This window comes from Protopterus annectens, chromosome 13.part0 (assembly GCF_019279795.1).
Source record: "Protopterus annectens isolate FY-2018-M chromosome 13.part0, PAN1.0, whole genome shotgun sequence".
Taxonomy (NCBI): Eukaryota; Metazoa; Chordata; order Ceratodontiformes; family Protopteridae; genus Protopterus; species Protopterus annectens.
The window spans coordinates 317,648,751-317,672,768 of NC_056747.1; positions in this window are offsets into that span (position 1 = coordinate 317,648,751).

The window sequence follows — 24,018 nt, forward strand, 5'->3', positions numbered from 1 at the left end:
TTCTGTTTTTCAAAGCCTACATTTGTCTGTTTCTCCCACATGTTCAATGGACTTAGTAAACTAATGTGTGTAGTCCACTATCTTTGGCTGTCAATATTAACCTTTAATCTTTAGGTTTAAAATCACCTCTCTTTAACCATTCCCGTGTTCAACCCTGATCAACGTAATGTTGTTCCAATAGTTGTCTTTACTTACAGCTATATTTATGCATTTTCCACATTTTTTGCCTTCTCATTTGATTGCGCACCTTATATTCTTTCTTTAGTTTTTTGGCACATTCAGTTGCTGCCTGATTTTTATCTACTTCTGGTTTGATTTCCATTCCCACTTAACACCGATATGCTTCTATTAAACAAAGCGGGGAAGTCATGTTAGACTTATTCTCCTCATGTTTTAAAACTTGCACTACATTTGGGCCTTGTAAGCAGTAATACGATTGTAGATCTACACATGTAATCAATTTTGAGGAAGCCCATATCTCTTTTAGAATGTGGACTATATATTCTTGGTATACAGTGACGTTTATAAATCATTTGATGGGCATGAAGCATCCTTGTTTTCCAGACCAACCAATCCAACATCTTTTGGCACCAATCAATCACTCCAAAACCATTAGTTAGGGCAGGAAGAGCAAATTAGTTTATAGCTTGGATTTTGTTCCTAGATGTCAATGCTTCTTCTGTCTTCTAAAATATTCTTAAGTTTTATTTGCATTTGTTCATGTTTTATTGTTGATCCTTTATCAGTTCCCAAATATGTATACACTCCCTCTTGCTCAAGTCCTTTTATATCACATTCCTGTCCCAGGCTGATGTTTTCTTGGTGGTGCAGCTTTCCTGCTTTAAAGGTTGCTTTTGCACATTTATTAAGACCAAATGACATCCTTATATCATCTGAAAAAGTTTTGATCACTTGCAGTTGTGCTTTCAGTTCCTCATCTGATGAACTATACAGTTTTGTCATCCACAAAAAGAAAAGTCTTTACACTTTCTTTTTTTTTCTGGGAGCCAAATTGTAGTTTAATGGATTAAGGGCAAGACAAAAGAGCAGCAGTGGCAAATAGTCACCCTGGAATATCTTCCTTTGAATTTTTATCCCTGGAATAATAATTTGTCCTTTATCATGGCCGAACTGTAAAGTGGTTTTCCACTGTTTCATGGTCACTGCAATGTATTCGATCAGTATAGGGGGTGTATATTACACATTTTTAAGCACACTCTTATCCATGAACATGTGATAGTCACATGCTTTTTTGTAGTCTCTCCATGCCATACTTAGATGCTTCCCCTTTTTATGACTTTAACAACAAATGATCCTTTGTTCCATATGACTTTGTTTGTTACCCTTTTGTTCTATCACCATGACTGAGTTTTCTTCTAAATGGCTATAATCTCTGTCTGCATTAGTTCCAGTGTATATTTTATACATTAGAAGCCATGTTATCGGTCTATAGTTTTTAGGATAGCTTGCAGGTTTGCTCTTAAGGAGGAGTATTGTTTTTCTTGTTAACCAGGTTGGTGTCTGCTCTGGGTACATACATAAATAGTTTTTACTTATGGCTAAATCTTCATGTAAAGCTGTTAATACTTTTAGCCAGAAGTTAGGTACTGCATCTGGGCCTGGGGTTTTCCATTTAGAGGCTTTTCTTAACTTTGTTTCAATCTCTCTGGCTGTTACTTCATCCCTTTTCATATCATGTACCTTTAAACTTCTTATTCTTTTGTTTACTTCTTCTATCCATTCCACAGAATCTTCACAGATACTTCTCCAAAATGTATTTATCTGTTTTTTTGGTGGTCCTTTTGCCTTGTTTCCCAATTCTCTATAAAGCTTTTTGGTTCATCAGTAAATTGCTTATTTTATGCTTTTCCTTTATATTTATCTGCATATCTTCTAAGTTTTTTTTTTGCCTGTGCTAATATTTTAAGTTTATTATTTGCAATAGTGCTTATCTGTTCTGATACTGCTCATTGCTTTTATCACATCTATCTTTTTGAGTATTTATTTTTGCTGAGCTGTTCCCTCTTCTATATTATTGTAACATTGGCAGTTCTAGTCTTTATTGCTTTATAGTTTCTCTATTTGATACTTCCATGATGGTTTTTGATTTCTCCCCTTCTTTTCCCTTACTGCCCTGTGTTTTTGTGGTAAGACTTTATCTGTTATTAATTCAGCTGCACAGTAATATAGGTTCAGAGATTAGTACTAAGCTAACTGCCCTTGCGAGCCATTTTAAGCCTAGCCAATTATCCCTTGTGAGACTCAAATCCTGCACCTTGTGTTTGTAAAGCAAACACCTTAACCATTAGGCCACCCTCCTACCTTGTATCATATTTACTGCTGTTATATCACATTAATCTCTAGGAACAATCCTAATTACTGTGTTCATTTGTTTTATCAATCTTCTAACATTTTTGGAGTTTATTGAGGTTTACAGTCAAAAGGTCAACATTGACATGCACAACAGCCTCCTCCTCGAACATGGTAGGAGCGACAGTCAGAATGTCGACGTTCATGTGTACGTCCATTTAGAAGGACATACACAGGGCAGGGACTCACAGCATGGATGTAAATGGGGGATTTACGAAGTATGATTGACAGAAATTGTCAATTTTGTTGCGTCGACCATACAACCTAATTAATATGTATGAGTCAATGTTATTTGTCATGGAAATCACTGTTCGCGTAAGTGACGTTCATGTTTTTGATAGTAAACCATTTATTGACTTTCTGTAGTCTATATCATTCATTGATCGTAATATGTCTGGCCATCTCTATTAAATCAAACAACTCTTCTCTTAGATCATTTTCTTCTGAACTGAGGGCATGTTCTTTGTTCTCCATTTCCTGTGGCATTCTATAGAAATTTCCAGAGTGTCTTCCTGTGCCATATTCTCTTTATTTTTATCGTGTGTTGTCTGTTACTCTTTCATATGGGAACTCACTTGCCTATCACTCCACAACACTGACTGCAGCAGAGTTGCCACCGTTTCCTGCTCCTTCCCTTGCTGTGCAGCTCTAGCTGAACTTTTGTACTGGTTTCCTATGGAAGGTTCCAAAGTACCTTCATATAGCAACTGATCAGAAGTTTCCTACTCCACAGGTTTGTCTTTAATTTGGGGATCTGTTGTTCTATCCTGCTGTGATGTTACCAAAGTTACATTTTCTACCTTGAATCCTTCACTTTGCAGGTAATCCATAACCTCAGTTTTTATTTTTTTAACTTATCCATTACCAATCCTCTTGTCTACTTTTCCTCTTTATTTTCTTATTTTTTGCATTGTAAGATTTTCCATATCTGGATGCCTTTGCCAGTATTTCTCTTCCAATATAATTGGTGCTGCTCTTTTTGTATTGATTAGTTTTGCTTTCTCCTGTGCATAAATATTGCAACCTATTAGATATCTTTTTCTTTCCCGTGTCCATATTTCTTCTTCAGATGTCTTACTCCTCCTGTTTCTCCTTACTTGGGGGACTCATTCTTCCATAATGCTGTGATATAACCTGCGTTATACTTTCTGCACTAAGTCCTTCACTTCCTTGGTATCCCATAATTTCAACTTCTATTTTTCAATTTCTACTTTACTAATCTTCTGTTCTACTTTCCCTCTTTGTGATCTTATTTTTGTATTGTGAACTTTTCCATATCTGGATGGATTTCCTGGATTTCTATTTGAATATCTTTGGGGCTGCCTTTTTTTTTGGTATTGATTAATTTGGCTTTCTCCTTCACATAAATATTGCACCATATCAGATCTCTCTTTCTTTCCCTTGCCATACCTTTTTTATACCTTTCAAAAATCTCTAGATTTTGTTCTTTATATTTCTGCACTTCCTCAGTTGCTTCTTTTTCTAAACAGCCCAAGGTTTCTTGGTCTATATAATATTTTTCATAAATCTGTTGTATTAATGAACACAAATGTTTGAAGATTCTGACAGTTTTTCTAGTGCAAGTATTTTTCTTTCCTCAAATTTCTCTCAATCTTTTTGTATACCTTCTCTCTTGAAATTCTGGGCTTCTTCCATAATAGTAAGAATACATCATTTCTTTCTTATCCTCAATATTTCGTCTTTATGGCTCTTTTTTGGCCTATCAGTTTTTGTGATTTTTGTGGACTACTACTACCTTCTACAACAGGGAGGCTATCCTTCCTCAGGCCTGGCCTAGCCCTATTGTATGAATGTTTTCATGTCTTGAGGATTCTACACAATCATTTTTTTCCATTCCTGGCACCAGTGTGCCGGCTAGCATTGGGTACTTTTTTATCCTGAGTCTTGTGTACCCAGCCATCTTTAGTTTTAACCTACTTCTGTCCATGCTATATAAAATACAATCTATATATCAGAGTCATCTTGGCGAGATTTTCTCAAAATTAGGGTCCACCTTGTGAAGGTACTCACCCAGACTTTGAGTATGGATTCAGTTCTAGCAATACATCTCTCCTTAGCTTGCTCATTTATCATCAATCCATGCATTTTGTTAATTTGCTGAAGATAAGATGTGCATGACATGAGAGATCAGACTTTCTAATCTGCACTAGTCTTCTTTATGTAAATGTTTATTAGGAGGGGTTATAAGAAGGAAGATGATTTCATAACTATTTTGAAGCTTCTGTTGTGACTAGAGAGGATGCATTAAGATGTACTAATAAGTACAAGGTAGGCCTTGTAAAATGTTTTGTTAAACTTCATGTTTAACATCACATGTATTTTGTAACATAATAAAATGGTCATTCTTCTGATACTGTAGCCAGTACCAAAAGACAATGGCAATGTTTGCATACTGAATACCAACTCCAGAGTTTTATTTAAGGATGGTTCTGTCCCTTTCATTTATGGAAAGAGTTTGACCAAAAGATCACAGGCATAAAGCTCTTCAGTTACCAGGAGAGCCTTGAAGCAGTGTCCCTTTATTCAATATCATACAGACTTTTGAAGGTTCACTTATTCCTAGCCTGCAATGCCTCTGTATAGTTTGTTAGCATTATTTATCAAAGCCCTAACTGCCCAGGAATGTATCCATGTGGCTAATTTTTATGTGAACTTTTGAAATAATGGCTTTGGATTACATTAATGGATTTAGGTTTCATGTTCAGGCAAGGTATGGTTGACATATAACATCAATAAAGTTCCTTATGCCATTTCCTCTCCTTGTAAGATGCATTCAGTTGGGGAACTTCTAGAAAACTTAAATTGATACCACAAGAACATCTCATGGATATCAGAAGTAACCATTTTGATAATGCTGCTGTTGATCATTTTATTGTGGAAGATTAAAGGAAAATCAGTTATTTGAAAGCTACTGTGTCAGAGCACATCACTGGTGAGAAGCTTATTTAACTTTGCTTGCTGTATAGGAAAATCATATTGATTTTAAAGTACAACACCTTAAGAACTGAAGGACTTAATGGGGAAGTTGTGTGTTTGTTTTCTTGATTAGTGTATCTTTCCCATTGACTGACTACTTTGTAATTGTATTTACTTCTATAATATGTTGCATGGGTATAACTCCCTTAAAGGCTTTGCCAAGGTGCCAGGGGTATTTTTACATTGTTTTAATAAAGATTTGGTTTCTCAACTTTTATCATTCTTAATTATACTTTAGTTGATTTGTTTTTGGATTTTATAATATATGATTTTACAGCTTCCTCTTATTTAAACAGTACATCATGATACATAAGATCCCATGCTGAGGTCTATTTCTAATTTTTTTTTTTTTTTTTTTTTTTTATAATAAACCCCAAGCTTCATTTCTTTAACTGTGTAGCATATCTTTAATCATGTCCAGTGGAACCTTAACTTAATGAGCCTTAATGTTGTCCAGCCCTGAATATTAAGTCTTGTTTAAAGTTTATGTTAATATCCCAGCATTCAACAGCAAAGCCAGTCACTCTGCCTAGTTGTTTCTGTCCTTATTCAAACGTCTGCCTTTTTTGCAAATGCCTTGCAGTGCTGATTATACATTACTGTTCCTTTTTATTTTACCAGGCAACAAGTTTAATGCATTTAAAAAAAATAAATTTCTGTTAGCAGTTTCATGGCCTACCTGGTGGTATTGAATCCATGCATCTGAAATATTAAACCTGGCATGTATAACATGACTCAGAAGTAAAGAAGTATCGTGAAACATTTATCTACCCATGTGTATTTATTACTCGTGATATTCTGTTTTTGAACACTATTATTGAAACCAAGGGGCATGTTCCACAGAGACTGGGGTACAAAGGTTTCTGCCTTCACTGCAAGGAGGAACTCCCTAACCATAAATACCCTGACCAAAATTAATTTACACAGCAATCAGAATAAAAGAGTAAAAATAAAAAATAATGGCAGCGGTTCCATCAGCAGAATTGTAGTAATAGAGCCTCTGAATGAAGATGTACAAAATAAAAACAAAATATCAGATTTGATTATGCAGTGATATGAGTACCTAGCCGGTTCGTACCCTAAAGTGGACCAGTATTTCAAACCCTTACTATTAATGTATGACAATGCATTTTTTGTGTTTTAATAATTTTTTGCCATAATTAGTGTTACAAGTTGTTAATTTTTCTGTGCTTTGTTAGGCCTGAGTTGTGGCTAAAATGATTTTTGGACCAGCCCACTTTCCTGGTGAACAGATGTAAAATTGTATTTATTTACTTTATTTTATTTTACATTTCTTTACTGTGAAAGTTCGACCGGACATAGGTCCTTTTCAGCGGAGGCCTGGGGAGAAAAGCTCCAGAGTAAAATTAAATTAATTATGAAATATATAAAATACAATATGAAATATAGTATCTAAAATAAAAGTAAATCCAAAATAGCAGTAAATCCAAAATAAATGCAATAAAATAGAACAGCAGCTGAACGTTAACCCTATTGCTCATTCTTTGCTCCATTTAAGACACAAATGTAGAAACAAATAGCTAAGTGTAGCTGCCTGGAAGAGACTCTGATCTTATGAATGTTCTTTTTGAGTACTGCCCAATAGACATTATAGGCTGGTTACAATGGCGGTTATACAGATAATTATGTTAACGGAGAGAAGCGCATTGCATAAGGTGGAAACAGGGAAAAGCAAAGGTGAATTGAACTTAGTTAAGCTTGTAAATAAATTTACAACCATGATCAGTCCCCACCAGGTTTATGATTGCTGCTGTTTTCTGTGTGAATTAAAATCCCGCATAGCTGTGAAATGATCAGCTTGTACCAACTTAGTGGAGATTACTTCATCAAATTCTGTTTCCTAGCTTCATCTCCAGACTCATCAGGGACTTCTCCTAGCTTCTTCTCCAGACTCATCAGGGACTTCTCCTAGCTTCATCTCCAGACTCATCAGGGACTTCTCCTAGCTTCATCTCCAGACTCATCAGGGACTTCTCCTAGCTTCATCTGCAGACTCATCAGGGACTTCTCCTAGCTTCATCTCCAGACTCATCAGGGACTTCTCCTAGCTTCATCTCCAGACTCATCAGGGACTTCTCCTAGCTTCATCTCCAGACTCATCAGGGACTTCTCCTAGCTTCATCTCCAGACTCATCAGGGACTTCTCCTAGCTTCTTCTCCAGACTCATCAGAGACTTCTCCTAGCTTCTTCTCCAGACTCATGAGGGACTTCTCCTAGCTTCTTCTCCAGACTCATCAGGGACTTCTCCTAGCTTCATCTCCAGACTCATCAGGGACTTCTCCTAGCTTCTTCTCCAGACTCATCAGGGACTTCTCCTAGCTTCATCTTCAGACTCATCAAGGACTTCTCCTAGCTTCATTTCCAGACTCATCAAGGACTTCTGCTGTACATGACATAAAAGCACTCACTGTCAGCTCCTTGGAGAATGAAGGAAGATTTGTTCATGTATTTGTCTTTCAATCCTGTTGGACAGTTCCTAGCTCTTTTTTAATATAAGCACAACAGCATTTTAATACAAGTATCACATACAGAGCCAAGTGATTTCTCTAAGTGTGATTAACAATCTACTTAGCTGTCACAATTCACAAACTATAGATGGAAGCATTTATACATGATAAATTTGCCTCAGACTCTGCATTAGCACCATAAAATTTCACATTTTCTACTCATGCTAGCTTTCAAAAATAACTAAGGTTATCACAAACCTTTTTACTGTCTGTTTAGCACTTCTTAAGTCATTCAACATAATTTAAGTTTACCACACTATGCAGCACATCTTTGTGTTAATCCAGACATCACTCAAATGTTTCTGCTTACTCTTAATCAGGGTGTGTTATCTTTATATTATATATCTTATAAACTTGCTGCCCTTACAATATACATTAACAGTGATTATAATGTTACATTCTACACTTTACATTTACAATGTTTGTGTTTTACTGTGGGTGGATACGCTACTCTCATTTCAATTTTTCTTGAAGAGGTTAAGCAGAATAACTCCAAACACGATTGCTGCTCCTAGCACAATAAAAGGAAGGAAAGCACAACTTTTATTATCATTGTCGTCCTGTTATATACCCTTTGGTCCCTACCATTTAGAAATACTTACCATGGTGTGAAAGCCTTGGCTCAGACTGACTGACTCAGAGACTGGACTTCCACTACTGTTTTCCTCTGGTAGTGGCCGAATTCAGAATAAATTTACAACAGCTATATTTCTCTGCAGCTGAACGTCACTTCAGCCATGTATCCCTAACCAAATGTACCATAAAGTCTCACTGTCTAGGTGCCTGAAACCAAAATCATTCTGTGTATTTAGATAAACTCCTCCTAGATGGATAGGATTTCAGGATCGTTTGGAGCAGTGCTGGGTTATCACATACTTGTATCTGGGAAGGCAATGAATTCCACAATGCACGTTACAAACAATAAAAAGAATGAAATTCTAATGTGTGGCATTTTGACAGGCTTAAAGGTCTGAGCTTTACAAAGACGGACAAAAAATAAGAGGAGACATCAGGGGCATTGTTGTCTCAGGGACAGATAATAGTTTGTTTGAGAGACAGACTGAATGTGGAGTGCCTGTGCTGAGACGATACTTGGGCCGCTAGTAGTAACTACTACAGAAAAAGTGCTGATTTGCACTAGTGATATTGTTGAAGAGTAGGAGTGTTAGGATTCAGTTATAATGCTGAGATTGTTATATGGTAACGACATTGACTCGGTTGTTTTGTTTTTCATGCTGTGGGTGTTAAAGCGGTAACAGGTAATATGATGCTGTTTTTTTTTTTTTTTTTTTAAGTTGAGGCATTATTGCTAAGTGTTCCTATATTTCCAATAATGGGGTCAAGTGTTAGTTTTAGCAGATGTTTAGAGACAGTGAGACTGAATGTGAATGGTGCTTTTGGAATGTGTAGTTTGGGGTATGATTGGGGTTTTCTACCAAAAATAGAGATGATGAGGTATTGGGACCCTTGATATGTTTGATGTACATGAGTTATGTGCCAACATGGGTGTGATATGAATGTTTACAGGTGTGCCAGCATGGGTGTGGTATGAACGTTTATGGTGTACGTGTAGGCAGTGTGTGTAGGTATGTAGCCTGATATATGGAAGCAGTGGCAGCCAGGGAATTGCTGTGGGCTTTTGTGTGAGGTTTGAAGAAGTTAATTTATATCATGTTGTGGTTTTATGTATTTTGTGGGAAGGAAAGAAGTATTCATTTAAGGGGGTGTTTAATGGGTGGTTAATTGGATGGTGATCTCCCAGTATAAGTGTGTGTGCGTGGAGAATTGGGGTGAGAGGGGATCAAAGGTTTGTGAAATGAATGGAGATGGGAGGAGCTAACTTCTGATGGAGTATGAGGCATGTGGATAATCAAAGTAAGGAGGGGGTGTTACAGAGAATAGCAAGAGAGGGGTTAAAGGCTGGGAAGAACACTAGAGAGTATAAGTTTGTATGCAGGCTAAACATGGAGGAGTTCATCAAAAGATTGCACAAGTTATAAAGCTAATAAGATTGGTACAAGTGTTATGAATGCAGACAATGAGTGTGTGTGTGTGTATATATATATATATATATATATATATATATATATATAATTATGGAAGATAGGAAATTAGCAATAGAAGAGTGATGTGGAAGATGCAATGAATAGTGAATTCAGCAGGAGTGGTTTATTATGATGATGTAATTGTGGTTAATTTCCAAGAAGAAATGTGGGGGCTGCAGAGGCTACCAGTGATTGGCAGATTGACTGGAATGGGTGGAGCTAGCCAAGTTTAAATATAGTGTAAGAGGGAAGGATTGGTGGCAGGGTAGGGAAGTGAAACAATTCTGAGTGTAATGAGGATGAACACAGCAGGGCCTCCAGTGAATGTAACCTTACTCCAACAAAAAAGAAAAAAAGTAATTAAAACAACATGAAGGTGATCTTTCTTGATGAAGCTAAACAACTGAAATAAAGGTAGGGAATGTTATAGCAAATATGAAGTGTAAGAAAAAAAATTGAGAGATGCTCTAGTATAATACAGCTAGGGACAATTCAGTTTTATTATGAGATATCTGAAGGGAGGGAGGAATGTGGGGTTACTAAATGGCACTGGGGGGTTGATAGGTAAAACACACTACAGAGAACAATGTAGCAACAAGATAGAACAACCGTGATTCACAGCTAGATCTAAGATTCCCTACTCTTACTCAGAGGGAATCCTTAGAGCCTTTGTCCCCTTCTCAGTTGTGCAGTACCAGTAGTTCTGCCAGCCACTGACTAGGTGTAGTGAGGAGCATACATTTTTTTTTCACTGTATCTGTCAAGTTTTCTGGATGAGGAGTGAGAGAGAGACAGCGATGGAGAGAAGAAGGGTTGTGGAAGCATCCGATTGCTAGTGTTAAATGCCTTGAAAAAATTGTTGATTGACAAGAGTGTATGCATTGCAAAATGAATTCCTAGTAAAATACCTTTAGTGCAAACAGTTTAGGTGGGCTTTGATAACTATATTCAAAATGCAGAAAGCATTTCTACTTGATGGCATATGCTTATTGTTTTCAGAAATGATATGGTTCCTTAAATGATACATAATTAAAAATACCTGACTATAAAATGTAAAAGAGGTATTTTACATTGTTTTGCATTACCTGATTAAAAAATTAAAAGATAAAATGCTATTTTGCATGATTTTGTTATACAAGGAGTAGTATATTACATCTCCTTTGGCAGAAGTAAGAATTTATAGTGCTGACTGTGACAATTTGTGCACAGACTATTAAATGTGGGATGCTTGCTTATCACAGTGCGTTCACAAAGCCCCAAAAAGTTAATACTTTAAATTATGTAGTTACAGATAGATAATTAGAGAAGATCATTGATGGTGAAAACATTACAGGGAAAAATATAACTCTGTCCATTGTTTCACAGTAATATACCTATGACCAGTACTGATCACTTCCATAAATAAAACCTTTGTTAACAGTTATTAGTTACAGATTGTACTCTGGCATTATCTGTGTGCCATTGTTATTATTAAATGGCTATGTAAAAAATGTCCATGCATGTATTTATTCATTCTACCATCCATCCATTGATTTTCAATATTTGCTTTATCCATTCCAGGGTTGTGACGGCCCATGTTCTGTCCTGACAAACAATAAGTTTAAGGCAGGAAGCAGTCTTGGATGGTGAAACAGCCAGTCAAATGATACATGTGCATCACATGCACTCTTAAGGACAATTTGGCTATCACCAGTTAAGACAATTTGGCTATTGCCAGTTACTGTACCTACACAATGGAGACCACAGAAAAGTACAGAGGGAGCTGTGGCTCCATGCAGAAGACACTGCAAGTGGGAACAGAACCAGAGGAGAAGCTTTGTGTGGCAGCAGTGCTAATCAATGTATCACTTTTGTTGCCCCTATACAAAAATGATATTAACAATTTAATTGTATGGCATTGTATTAGGTGGTCACTTTAAGGCTATGTGGTGATGCTCATTAATTGAAGTGCTTTTTATTGATGAAGGTATTTTATCAAACTATTTTTTTCTGAAGCAATAAATTCACATCAGAATGTAGATACATCTTTTGTTTTTCCACTGGCCATTAGTTCTCCTCTCCATTCACCCAGTTGGTCCATTTGTTCCACTGCTGCTGACAAGATGAAAATGAAGCTTCCCAGGGAGAGATCATTTTGATGTGGATGAATGTAAGCCCTCATCTCCAGTGCTGGTTCCATACTCACTCCCTAGGTAATGGACTTTCCCATGGAGGTGGGGGCATTCACCTCTCAATGTGTCTATCTTAGAATCCCACAACTGAGGGGTACCAAAGACCAAATTATCCCTAAAAATGGCAGATGCCCAGTGGGTTTACCAATTGGTTAAAAGCTACATTCACTTGAAATGTAAATTGATAGTGGGGATACTAGGAATTGAAGAAATGATGGATAAAACTGGTGTAAAAGTATGTTTCATGATCTGATGCATGTATACAGCTCATATGAATAAGGTTTGAAACATTTGTACCAAGTGTCTTTGCACAGAGCTTATCTTCTTGTAGGCAGCTAACTAGAACTTGCCATGTTGCCCAGCCACTTCTATTCCAAAGGTGACACCAAGGAGATGAACTCTGAGTGGAGGGTGATTTCATTTATTAATCACTATTTTGCTTTTAGTCTCTACTGCTAAAGGATTTCCAGCTGAACAGTGGCATTTCATATGTCCTCCTCTTTGTTGTGCCTTACTTATGTGGGTGCAGTCATCTAACTGAGGTCTGTGTAGTGAACTTCCCCAATGCAATTCCTTTTTATTGTTTTTTTCTCACATTGCTCATCCCTTGGTACCACAACCTATCTTAACCATCCCTATTAACGCCTCACAAAATCTGATTCTGTGAAGACTGCTTTCCATAGTGCTATGAATAAGCAGATTGGTTTTCTGATAGAAGAGTTTGGAGGTAAGACCACATAGAACAGCTATATTGAATGTTAGGGATATGGAGTAGGTGAACAAGTCCATGATACAGGAGGACCACTGAGGATACTAAAGTCAAGGATGAATAGATAAAATGGGACGGGCCTACATCTCATTCACCTGTCAGAGTTTACTTCCTAGTACTGACTTATATTTGAAAAAACTCTAAAAAGTGGTATGTGTGCCCAAAACAAAACCAATAATGCAAATATAGGCACTGGAAACCAGGCGAATCCACCACACAAGTGTTTATTAGCAAAAACAGATGAGCACAAAACACATAAAGCATAAATGCTAGTAATACAGGTCCCCTTACGTTTTCATCTCAAAGAACTTCATCATATAGGCGTATATGTCATGATTACTTATTTAAAAAACATTTCCTTCAACTGAGGGAGGAAATGTTTTTTAAATAAGTAATCATGACATATACATCTATCTGATGGAGTTCTTTGAGACGAAAACATAAGAGGAACTGTATTACTAGCATTTATGCTTTATGTGCTTTGTGTTCATGTGTTTTCGCTAATAAACACTTGTGTGGTGGATCCGCTTGGTCTCCGGTGCCTATATTTGGATTATTGGTTTTGTTTTGGGCACACATCCCACTTTTTTAGTTTTTTGGTTTCATTTGTGGTTATGGAGTCTCCAGCAGTGTCTATCACTGACAGTGGATCAAAAGGAAGTGAATAAGTGAGCTTCATAAGCTCATTGGACAGCGTACACAGTTGGTGGGGCTATTGACACTGATTAGCCAATCTATGACTTCATTGGCTACAGGAGCTACTTTGCCTGGTAACCAGGAATGGCCTCAACGTTCTGCTTCGAATAAAGGAATGGACAGATGCAACAGAGCATCGGGGCAAGAGAATTCAGTACTACAAACCAGCCAACATCCACAAGGGAGTTTAGAAGGATTTCCTTAGCCACCAGCAATGCGGAAGGATTGACACAAATGAACACATGCTTAAATAATCCAGTCACTGATGGAGAATCATGTATGAACAATTCACGTTTACCAGGTACAAAAAGACATTTTGAACTTCAAAATTGACTTTAATGAACAGGTTTATGTTCACATGAACAATGACTCTTATTCAACCATGTCAACAAATCTTTATAATTTATTATTTAAGTATAAAACATGGGAAAATGGATAACACTTATCTCAAACACTGTCTACACTTAGATTGTACCAAAAAGGTTAAGGGTATGCAAATACTCTAACAATGTCAGAGAGGGTTCCGAATTTCACAGGAACCTTGTTTTTGCTTTTGACAGGTGTGGGTCAGATATAATGAGAGCTATACATAAAATATCAAAAACAATGAAACTTAAATGGAAAGTGTCTTTACCCAGAGAGAAAGTATTAACAACAGTATTATAAAAGATTTATTGTTTAATATTTACATTGAAAAAGTAAAGTACTTTGACATTTTGAACAATATTGAAGTTAAATGCAAGAAAGTACAAGAGGAAAACTTATGAAGATAGAGACACTAATGAATACAGTAACAATACACATTATCCTAAACCAAAACCATTTAAAGTGAACAAATATTTTAGAGGGGAAAAAGATAACGGATGGGAATATAATGAAACACAACCAATGTTATGAAGAAAATTTAAACATACAGGACCCTTTAGAATATCTACCTCCTCGGATGTCAGAAAGGCTGAGGATGAAGGAGCCTGTGAATTACAGGTATGAGAATCATCCACAGAAGGGATGGGCACCACAGGACAGAACTTATTGGAGACAGAACCACAAGATGACATTGTACAAGAAGGATATAAGTTTAGTTACAACGATTTTAATTACACTAACACCATTATCACAAAAGGACATTTTAACCTATTCTTAAAAGGATTCACTTTTATACCTAGAGTAAAAACTAATATAGTTGATTTATTGATTTTAAACTTTTTATCAGAAAGAAAAATCTAGAACTATTTTTTAATGGACAAGAAAAAAGAAACACTAACAATCAATTTGTGAAGAAAAGTACTTTTAATCCACTTCTACACCCTCAGCTCAAAACTTTTGAGGCAGTGGTGGAAAATGAATTAAGGGGATTGCTTAAGTATAACAAAGTAACACCTAATATTACAAAAGAGGAGAAGAATATCCTGTATGAATGTAATGAAAAGAAAAACCTAAGAATCATGAAGCCTGATAAAGGTGGGGGGGTTGTTTTAATGGATTACATAACATATGAAAGAAAAATGTTTGAGTTGCTCAGTGATGACGATACATATACAAGAGTTTCTATAAACGAGGTTAATATTGCCGACAAAACAATCTCAATGTGCCTGAATGATTTATTGCTGGAGGGGCTCATTGATATGGAGACTTACAGTTTTTACACATAGATACATCCAGAGTTCCCTCCATCTTTGGCATACCAAAGGTCCACAAAAATGTGGTAAACCCACCTCTTAGGCCTATTGTCTCAGCAGAAGGATCAGTCACAGCACCTTTAGCAAAGTACATAGATTATAAATTCAAAAATGTAGTATTGAAAAATGTAAACATCTTAAAGGATTCCTGGCACTTCCTAAGATGGCGAAACAGCACATTACAATTGGATACACAAAGTTTTATCAGTCTGGATGTGGTGGACTTATTCACTTGTATTCCACATGATGTGGGACTTCTTATGGTCTGAAAATTTTTTAGCAGGCCGTAAGGATATTTCTTTTAGTGTATTTCATACTTGTCTAATTTTAATGGACTTAGTTCTTAAGAAAAATTTTTTATTTTTTCAATGAGAATACTACAGACAATTAATATTCTCCTCCTACATTGGGAAAATAAATATATTTACTTCATAGTACAGGCAACACTGGAATTTGTACGGGCATTTTTAGATGACGTATGTCTTTTCTGGACCAGTACAGACAACAAATTTCAAGATTTTCTAGACTAGATTTCAAAAACTAACAATACAGAGTTGAATTATTTAGATGTAAATATACCAAGGGTTCACAATGGCTTTAAATCTAAAATACATAGCAAACAGACATTCTTAAACTCATATTTACACTATACCAGTGCCCACCCTCCTTATCAGAAAAGAGGGGTGATTAAAGGACAACTGGTCCATGCTAGTAGAATGACTTTGGATGATAATGACTTCCAAAGAGAATGTAAATTTATTATAGACATGTTTAGGGCTAGGGGCTACCCTTGTAATTTACTGACGGATGTGTTGACAGAAGTCACAGAGGTTAGAAAATCCAGGTTTGCTCCTATTTTGGGTGTAAACCATCACTTTTCAGATGAGACAGGTCATGATAAAAATAGAGAAAGTGGAGCATACCAATCAGCTTTAACTATTATGATGGGGAAACCAATTTGGTGAGGAGAGTTATAGAAAATAAGTGGAATAAATTTGCAAGGTTATCAGATTTAAATATTATATTTGATAAACCACTCAAATGTTTCATAAAAAGGTCAAAACTTTAAGAAGTGAAATGTATAAACAAGCACATTAACACCAAAGGTTATGCCAATTGTAAAACGAAAGGAGTGAGATATATATATATATAGTTCTATGTGATGTATGTGACTCTTTCTGTGTGCAAAAGACAGAAAGAAAGTTAAAACAGAATGTACGAACACAGATGTGATATTAAGAAAATGAATGAAAATAATGCCTTGTACAAACACTCTCAATTATGTAAGAATGCAGAATACCGTTTTTTGTAATTGAAGTAATACCTATAGATCTCAGGGGTGGTCCCTGGGACACTAGATTAGAGTATAGGCAGCTGTACTGGCAACTGGTCCTGGAAGCCTGTAATTATCCAGGGTTAAATGACATGATATCACTGAAGCCTGTACTAAAGCTTAGATCAGCAAAATTGTAAATAATACACATTTTATGTAATTTTTTATTAATTTTTTTATTAATGTATCAGCCATTACCTCTCAACCTCTAGATCAGAGAATTGGGGACAAAGGACCTTAAAATCAGGGACAGCTAATTAACATAAGATATACATATTTAAATAAGTGCATCCATGGACACTCCACACATTCAATTACACAGGCACATTTTAAGCATTTTTTTATTAGAGAACAGACAACTAGTCAAAATTAAAGTAATACATCTTCAGCTAACCCCTCACACATACCTTAACATTTGTCAAACACACATACAATATGGAACAGAAGCAATACATGGAATAAGGCAAATACATTCAGACTACTGATTCAACTTCAGCATCTTGGCAGGCAGAGGTAGTTCCTGCAGCTGATGCTGTGCTAGAATGTTCTTTGCTGTAAGCGGCTGTTGTTTTTCTTGCTGCTTCGAGCATGTCCTTTGGATGGTTTGCACAGTAACAGTCATTGTCCTCGTTCATCTTTATTGCTAATAAAGAGTTTAATGTTTTTGGGCCGAGTGACTGCCTGACTGTTGTAACTTTACTAACCATGCTAAATTCCCATTCTGCTTCACTGTTTGAGTGTGGCAAGAACAAAACACTGCGCATTAGCTTTTGAAATGTTGGGAGGTCTTGTACTGCAGGGCTGCAAAGCACCATAGACTAGTACTTGTGAAAATTACATTTCAGATCCATAAGACCACTCTGTCATCTGACGTACTGAAAAGTCATCAATCAGTCTGCAGCGCTCCACTCTTGAACTGTAGAAACCAAGACGACTACCAATATCTGCAATAACAGTTGAAGACCGCTGCAGTTTCATAGCTGGATCCAATAAGATGGCCATGTTCTGCTGCAGGGATCTTTTGCAGAAAAATGCTTTTTCATCTTAAGTAGGACTGCAGAGTAAAACTGCTTGGCTCTTGAAAAGTTTCTGCTCCACTGTAGTACCCCTGATGTCATCCATATTGTCATCCAAATATGTTTCGGCATCAGGACCAATAAAAATTTCACTGTCTTGTAAGATGTTGTCTTGCACTTTAAGAATTGCATCAATACTACTTATATTGCCCCAAAACTGCCTTGCAACTAATGGTTTCAGTAACCTACTAGCATATGTCTGCAGTACTTTCTGAATGTCATTATGCAAGGTGAGCAATTTGCTTTCCCTGCTTTGCATTTGCACATTCAAGTTATGCAGTGGTTCAATGGCATACTGCAGGAACAGGAATGCCAGCTTAATATCATGGCTCTGCAGCCTCTCAGCTATGAGATCCACTTTAACAGACTGTGATTCATAGAATAAGAAGTAGGATCTCAGGGCAGGCCACAAGGCAAGCATGCTTTTGATGACTTTTGACAAACTTAGCCATCGAGTGAAGCATACCTGATAATTTTAAGAGGTTCAATATCCACAGACAGTGCAAACTCCTTAAGCTTTTGCAGGTGCTGTGCACTGCTGGAAAAGTGACAATAAATGTCAGCTATTAGCTCCACTACAGGTACAGCCATTGCTTTTACACCAGATTTAATACATAGATCTGCAATGTGGCACAAGCAGCCCATGTTGAAGATGTGTGGATTAACCTCGTTTAATCTGGATAGCACAGATTTCTGATTACCAATCATGGTGGCAGCATTGTCTGATGAATAAGCCACCATGTTGGTCACAGGAATGCCAGATTTTCTCAGAGTCTCCATTACACAGTCATAAATGGCTTGGCCAGTTCCACTGATACAAGCAAGCATATCAAGGAATCTAATAATATTTTTACCAATGCCATGGTCAAAAAAGCTAATTAAAATTACAAGCAACTTGTCTTCCCCCATATCTTTACTCTGGTTGAGGTACAAACAGTATGGCACTATCTGACAAGCTTGTGCAACATCCTGCTGATACTGTGGCCCCATTACATCTCTTATAATGCAAGCAGCCTTTGCTGGTCCACAGGTAATTTTTTGTACCACCTCTGGATTTATGCAATACCTCTTCATATACTTCAGGAAATGATCCCCAGTCATAAATGGTAAGTTGTACTCGGCAAGTAGGGTTGTAAAGGCTACTTCAGCCTCTAATACTTTAGAACTGGTTTGCTGAGTGGCAAACATTTTGGTCACCTTCCTCCCAGTTGAATGCTTGGTGCTCATCTTAGGCTTCTCAGTGTCCATATGCCATTGCAGATCATTCCTTCCTCCATGTCCTAAATTAGTATTAGTAGCACATGTCTTGCAAAATGCCTAGCCTGGACCACGCCTGCTTTCCATCACCGAGTCAAAGGTGACCTTCCAGCTACTTTGAATGGTGGTTATTCGCTTCTTCTTTTCACAGGCAGCATCTTTAGAGAAAACAAGGGGGTATAATTAGAAATCAAGGGAATTTACAGGTGTACTGTGACATTATAGTTTTCCTTACAGTAAAACGTCACTTATATGATGACAAACAATAGCCAAAAAAAAAAAAATCTTACCCTTCTGAGTTGTTGCACTTTAACAGTGTAAGAACGTTTGCATTGCACTCCCTTCCATTGTGGCTTGTACCATGCTGTTGTGTGATTCTGCCATGACCTTGCTTCTAAAAAAAACTTATGATTCAGATAAAAAGTGAGAGTGCAAGCCAGATATCTCTTTAAATGTGTGCTACTCAGTAATACCAAGTAATACTGAGCACCGTACATAGTCATGAAATGTGAATAAGCATTATTTCAAATCAGATTGTGCAGTAAAATTCATGTAATGAAATCACTTTTGTAACGTAATCCAAGTTTCATACAATTCTACCCCATTCCAGAAAATACCAGAACTTGGTCCAGAGCATGCCTTGCTTCTTAAACACAAAATGCTGTACCCTTGACAGATATGCCCCAGCCCTGATACCCCTGCCCAGCACATTACATTCCAAAATAGCTCATACAAACTTAGAACGTTGCTAGAATAACAGGTTTTGCAGTAGCATAACTTTTCTGAAAGGTATGAAGCCTGAAACACAAATGTCTGTCATTGTCTAACTTCAAACATTAATTATTTGCCATCAGTCCATCAAAAAGCCAGTTTTATGAAAAATGGACTAAATATGAGAAAAAAAAAATCAAGACATGCTGCGAAAATCTGTACAATTGATCTATATGCCCCAGCCCTGATACCCCTGCTCAGCATATTACATTCCAATATTGCTCATTCAAATATTGCTCATACAAACTGAGAAAGTTGCTAGAATAACAGCTTTTGCAGTAGCATACTTTTTCTGAAAGGTATGAAGCCTGAAATGCACAAACACATACATTCATATCGCTTCTCTGCCTTTTGCCTTGTTAGTATTTTTTATAGACACCAGGAGCAGTAATCATACCTCTTAACCTTTTAGAGCAAGGAATCTGGACAAAGGAGCAGATGTGGGACAAAGGCCCAAAAATGGGAACACTTTTTAAATATTTCTGTTACAAACTTCAAAGGTTGATAGAATAACAGATTTTGCATTGGCATGAATTTTCTGAAATGTATGAAGTCTGAATCTCAAATGTCTGTCATTATTTTCTGACTTTAGTGGCAAATCATTAAAAGACTGATTTGCCAAAACCCCACAATTTTATGAAAAATGAAATAAAAATAGAAGGCTAAAATCTGGACTTCCTGCACAAATCTGTACAGTTGAGAGGTGTGGTTGCTGACAGCTATTTAAGATAAGCTTGTTTCAGTCCCTGTGCTGTTGCAACGATAACAATTAAACAGTAGCAGGTTTTCACAAGCTCACATGCATTTCTTTCTGGGGAGGTAGGAGGTGTTGATTATATACATTTACTAATTTGTGATAAATTACTTTACATTTACTTTTTTGGAAGAGTTCAGATGCTGTTCTTAGAAATACTTCACTAGGTTTCGTCAACACCTGCCTCAGTGCCTCTCATTCTCTTAGCAGACGAAGTTCTGCACAAAGACCGAAAATAAGGGTCAGATTTTACATCACTGCTCTTATACAAAGAAAGTTGATTGAACATAAGGCTTTGTGTTAGCGTGGATTTTTCCGAAGGCTATGAAGTCTGAATTCTAATGTCTGTCGTTAGTCAGTGATTTGTCTGAAACGCACACATTTGTATGAGGAAAAGACCAAAAGTATAAAGCAAAAATCTTTAAATTCTACAAAATTCTGAACATGCTCCTTTCACTATTATCAGCTGGTACGTCTTGTTCTGTGCTGTCATTTGAGTCCAGGGTTGCCAGACATCCCTATTTGGGCGGGACTGTCCTGAGATCAGCAGCCTGATCCCGAGTCCCGCACTGCCGGTTTAAATCCTGGGCAGCCTCCGCTTTGTTTTTTTTTTTTTTTTTTTTGATACCGGTATACGGGCCAATCAAAAAAATCGCAAAACAGAGCTACTTCTGTTTAATGCGGAACTGCGATGTTCTGCATTAAACAGAAGTAGCTCCGTGTTTAGCAATTTTTGATTGGCCCGTATACTGGTATACGGGCCAATCAAAAAATCGCAAAACAGAGCTACTTCTGTTTATTGCGGAACTGCGATGTTTCACATTAAACAGAAGCAGCACCGTGCTTATAAAAAATAAACACAGAGCTACTTTTGTTTAATGCAGAACTCTGATGTTTCGCCTTAAAGACCCTGCATGCTAGACCTTTTTTTTTTTTTTTTAGTCTTCACTTGTTTGTCCCTACGTGACCAGTTGGAAATCTGGCAACCCTGTTTGAGTCTATTGGAAAACAGTGCATACTAGACTTACCTTGGGGAAAAAAGATAAATCTTAGTTCAGCAGAACCGGACCAGTAACTCAGACCACAGACTTCTTGGGAATAATTTACTGTGTCCGTCAACCTGGGTCTGAACTCCATCTCCCCTCAAGCTTGGATGGATCCACGGCTTCCCTTAATCTCTTCTGTCTCTCCATCGGTAAACGAATGAACATTTGCGAATGTCTTCTCTTGACCTCTCAGTCCGACCGAATAGTAACACCACCATTCCTGCAGCCCCTGCTGCCTTGATATATGGACTAAGCAAACCTAATTGATCAGTTGATGCACACCAGGTCCACCAAAGCTGCTACATTCAAAACAGGGCAGCAAAGCAATGCTCTGACTGGCTGAAATTTCTACGGCTAGAACAGAGCTTGCTTTACCCCAAATCTGGGAGTACTTTCACCCAAATCGGGCACTCGGGAAAGTAAGCTGATTTTAGCTTAAAAACGGGTGTTACCAGTTAATTCAGGACGATTGAGAGACATGAACTATCAACTAAAAGAAAAGGCTTATTTTATTCAGGTTCAAAATGTATGAGCAGACTTGACAGAATTTTATTATGCGGCTCATGTTTTTCTCCACTAGATGGTGCTAATTTATTATTTTTCATCAGTTCACAATACAGGAGCTGCATTGGTGGTGCTGCGGTAGCGTTGTCACCTCACAGTAAGACATTGTCCTGTTCGATTCTCAGCTAGAGCGTTTTCTGTGTGGAGACATGCATGAATGGGCATACCTTCATTGAAGGTTGTGCGTCAGGGTTGGCAACTCGGCACGTAAAAATCTACTGCCAATCATTAGCGGACCGGAGTTCTGCTGTGGCGACCCCTAACCGGGAAAAGCTGAAAGACACAACAACAACATCAGTTCACAATACAGGGATTTTTTAAGTGCTGCTGTTTTATTTTCGGCTTTTCCCGGTTAGGGGTCGCCACAGCAGAATTCCAGTCCGCTAATGATTGGCAGTCGATTTTTATGGTGCCAGCCTGATGCCCAGCCTTCAACAAAGGCATGCCCATTCATGAATCAGACTGGAGAACCTCTTGCTGTGAGGCGACAATGCTATCGTTGCACCACTTACTTTATTGCTATTTTCTTGCAACAACCATTCTATTTTATATTTATGTATATATATATATATATATATATATATATATATATATATATATATATATATATATATATATATATATATAAAATATTTTTTTTATATATTATGGTTTTTAACTCATGAAGCTTTTAATTAGGTTTTATGCACATTTAACCCACATTCCGTTGAATTCAATGATTAATTGATTGGCGCATCTTATTGGTTCAACTGAGGGAGGAAATGTTTTTTAAATAAGTAATCATGACATATACACCTATCTGATGAAGTTTTTTGAGACGAAAATGTCAGAGGAACTGTATTACTAGCGTTTATGCTTTATGTGCTTTGTGTTGGTGTGTTTTTGCTAATAAACACTTGTGTGGTGGATCCGCTCGGTCTCCGGTGCTTATATTTGGATTACTGATTTGTATTTGCCCTGAAGTCTTTAGAATGGGTCTAAGAAGGTGTAATAATCTACAGTGAATTATGTTCCTGCCTTTGTTATTTCCATTTTTTTCTTTGCCTCTCTCCCCACCTGACCCTTGCTTATCCTCTGGCTATTCCAAAGTATCCTCATCTACTGACCCTGAGCCCCCTAGAGGCTATTTTCTAAACAATATTGGATATGATCTTTGCTAGATGGGTCCCCAACTGCTTAGACAGTCTACCTCCCTGTTAGAAATATTTGAATCCCCAAGAGAGACTCTCTGGGAAGTTACTTCATAACATTCGCTTACCAACCTGCTGCATTATGTTCTGCCATCTGGTTTTATTTTTTTGTACCACAGCTTTGAATTGCAACCACAATCTGTAATTAATGTGTCATTTCCTAATTCCATTCTCTCTCCTCCACTACTTGACCTGACTCTACATCCAGCCACTGTACTGCTAAAGTAACTATCACTAGCTAGTCTGTTTAATTTGGTTATTTAAAGTTTGTGATTCTCAAATCTAGTCATGTAATAGAGATACTGTATTTCTTGTTACATATATATATATATATATACACTCATGTACTGTAAATATCTGACTTAACATGTTACATATCTGCACTGTAGACATCTGACTTTCATGTTATATGTTTATACCCATGTACCTATTGCACTGTAGACATTTTACACATTGTATGCTATGAGATAACCAACTTGTATTGTATTTTTTTTCAAGTTGATCTTTGTAACAATCATTTTAATATGACAATGAAATGATGCCATCTTGGCCTGAGTTGTGTCTGAAAAAGATCATTAGTCTTGTGTACTTACATGGTTAATGAATGCATGAATGAATGAATGAATGAATAAATAAATAAATTAGTAGGCATCATCAAGATTCCAAACTGTGGGAGTAGCCTATGCAATAAGGTCCATACTCCTGATGCATACATCCACCAACCAAGTGCTAAATATCATAGCAGTCCTTAGAATGGAAGTCTGTGAGGCT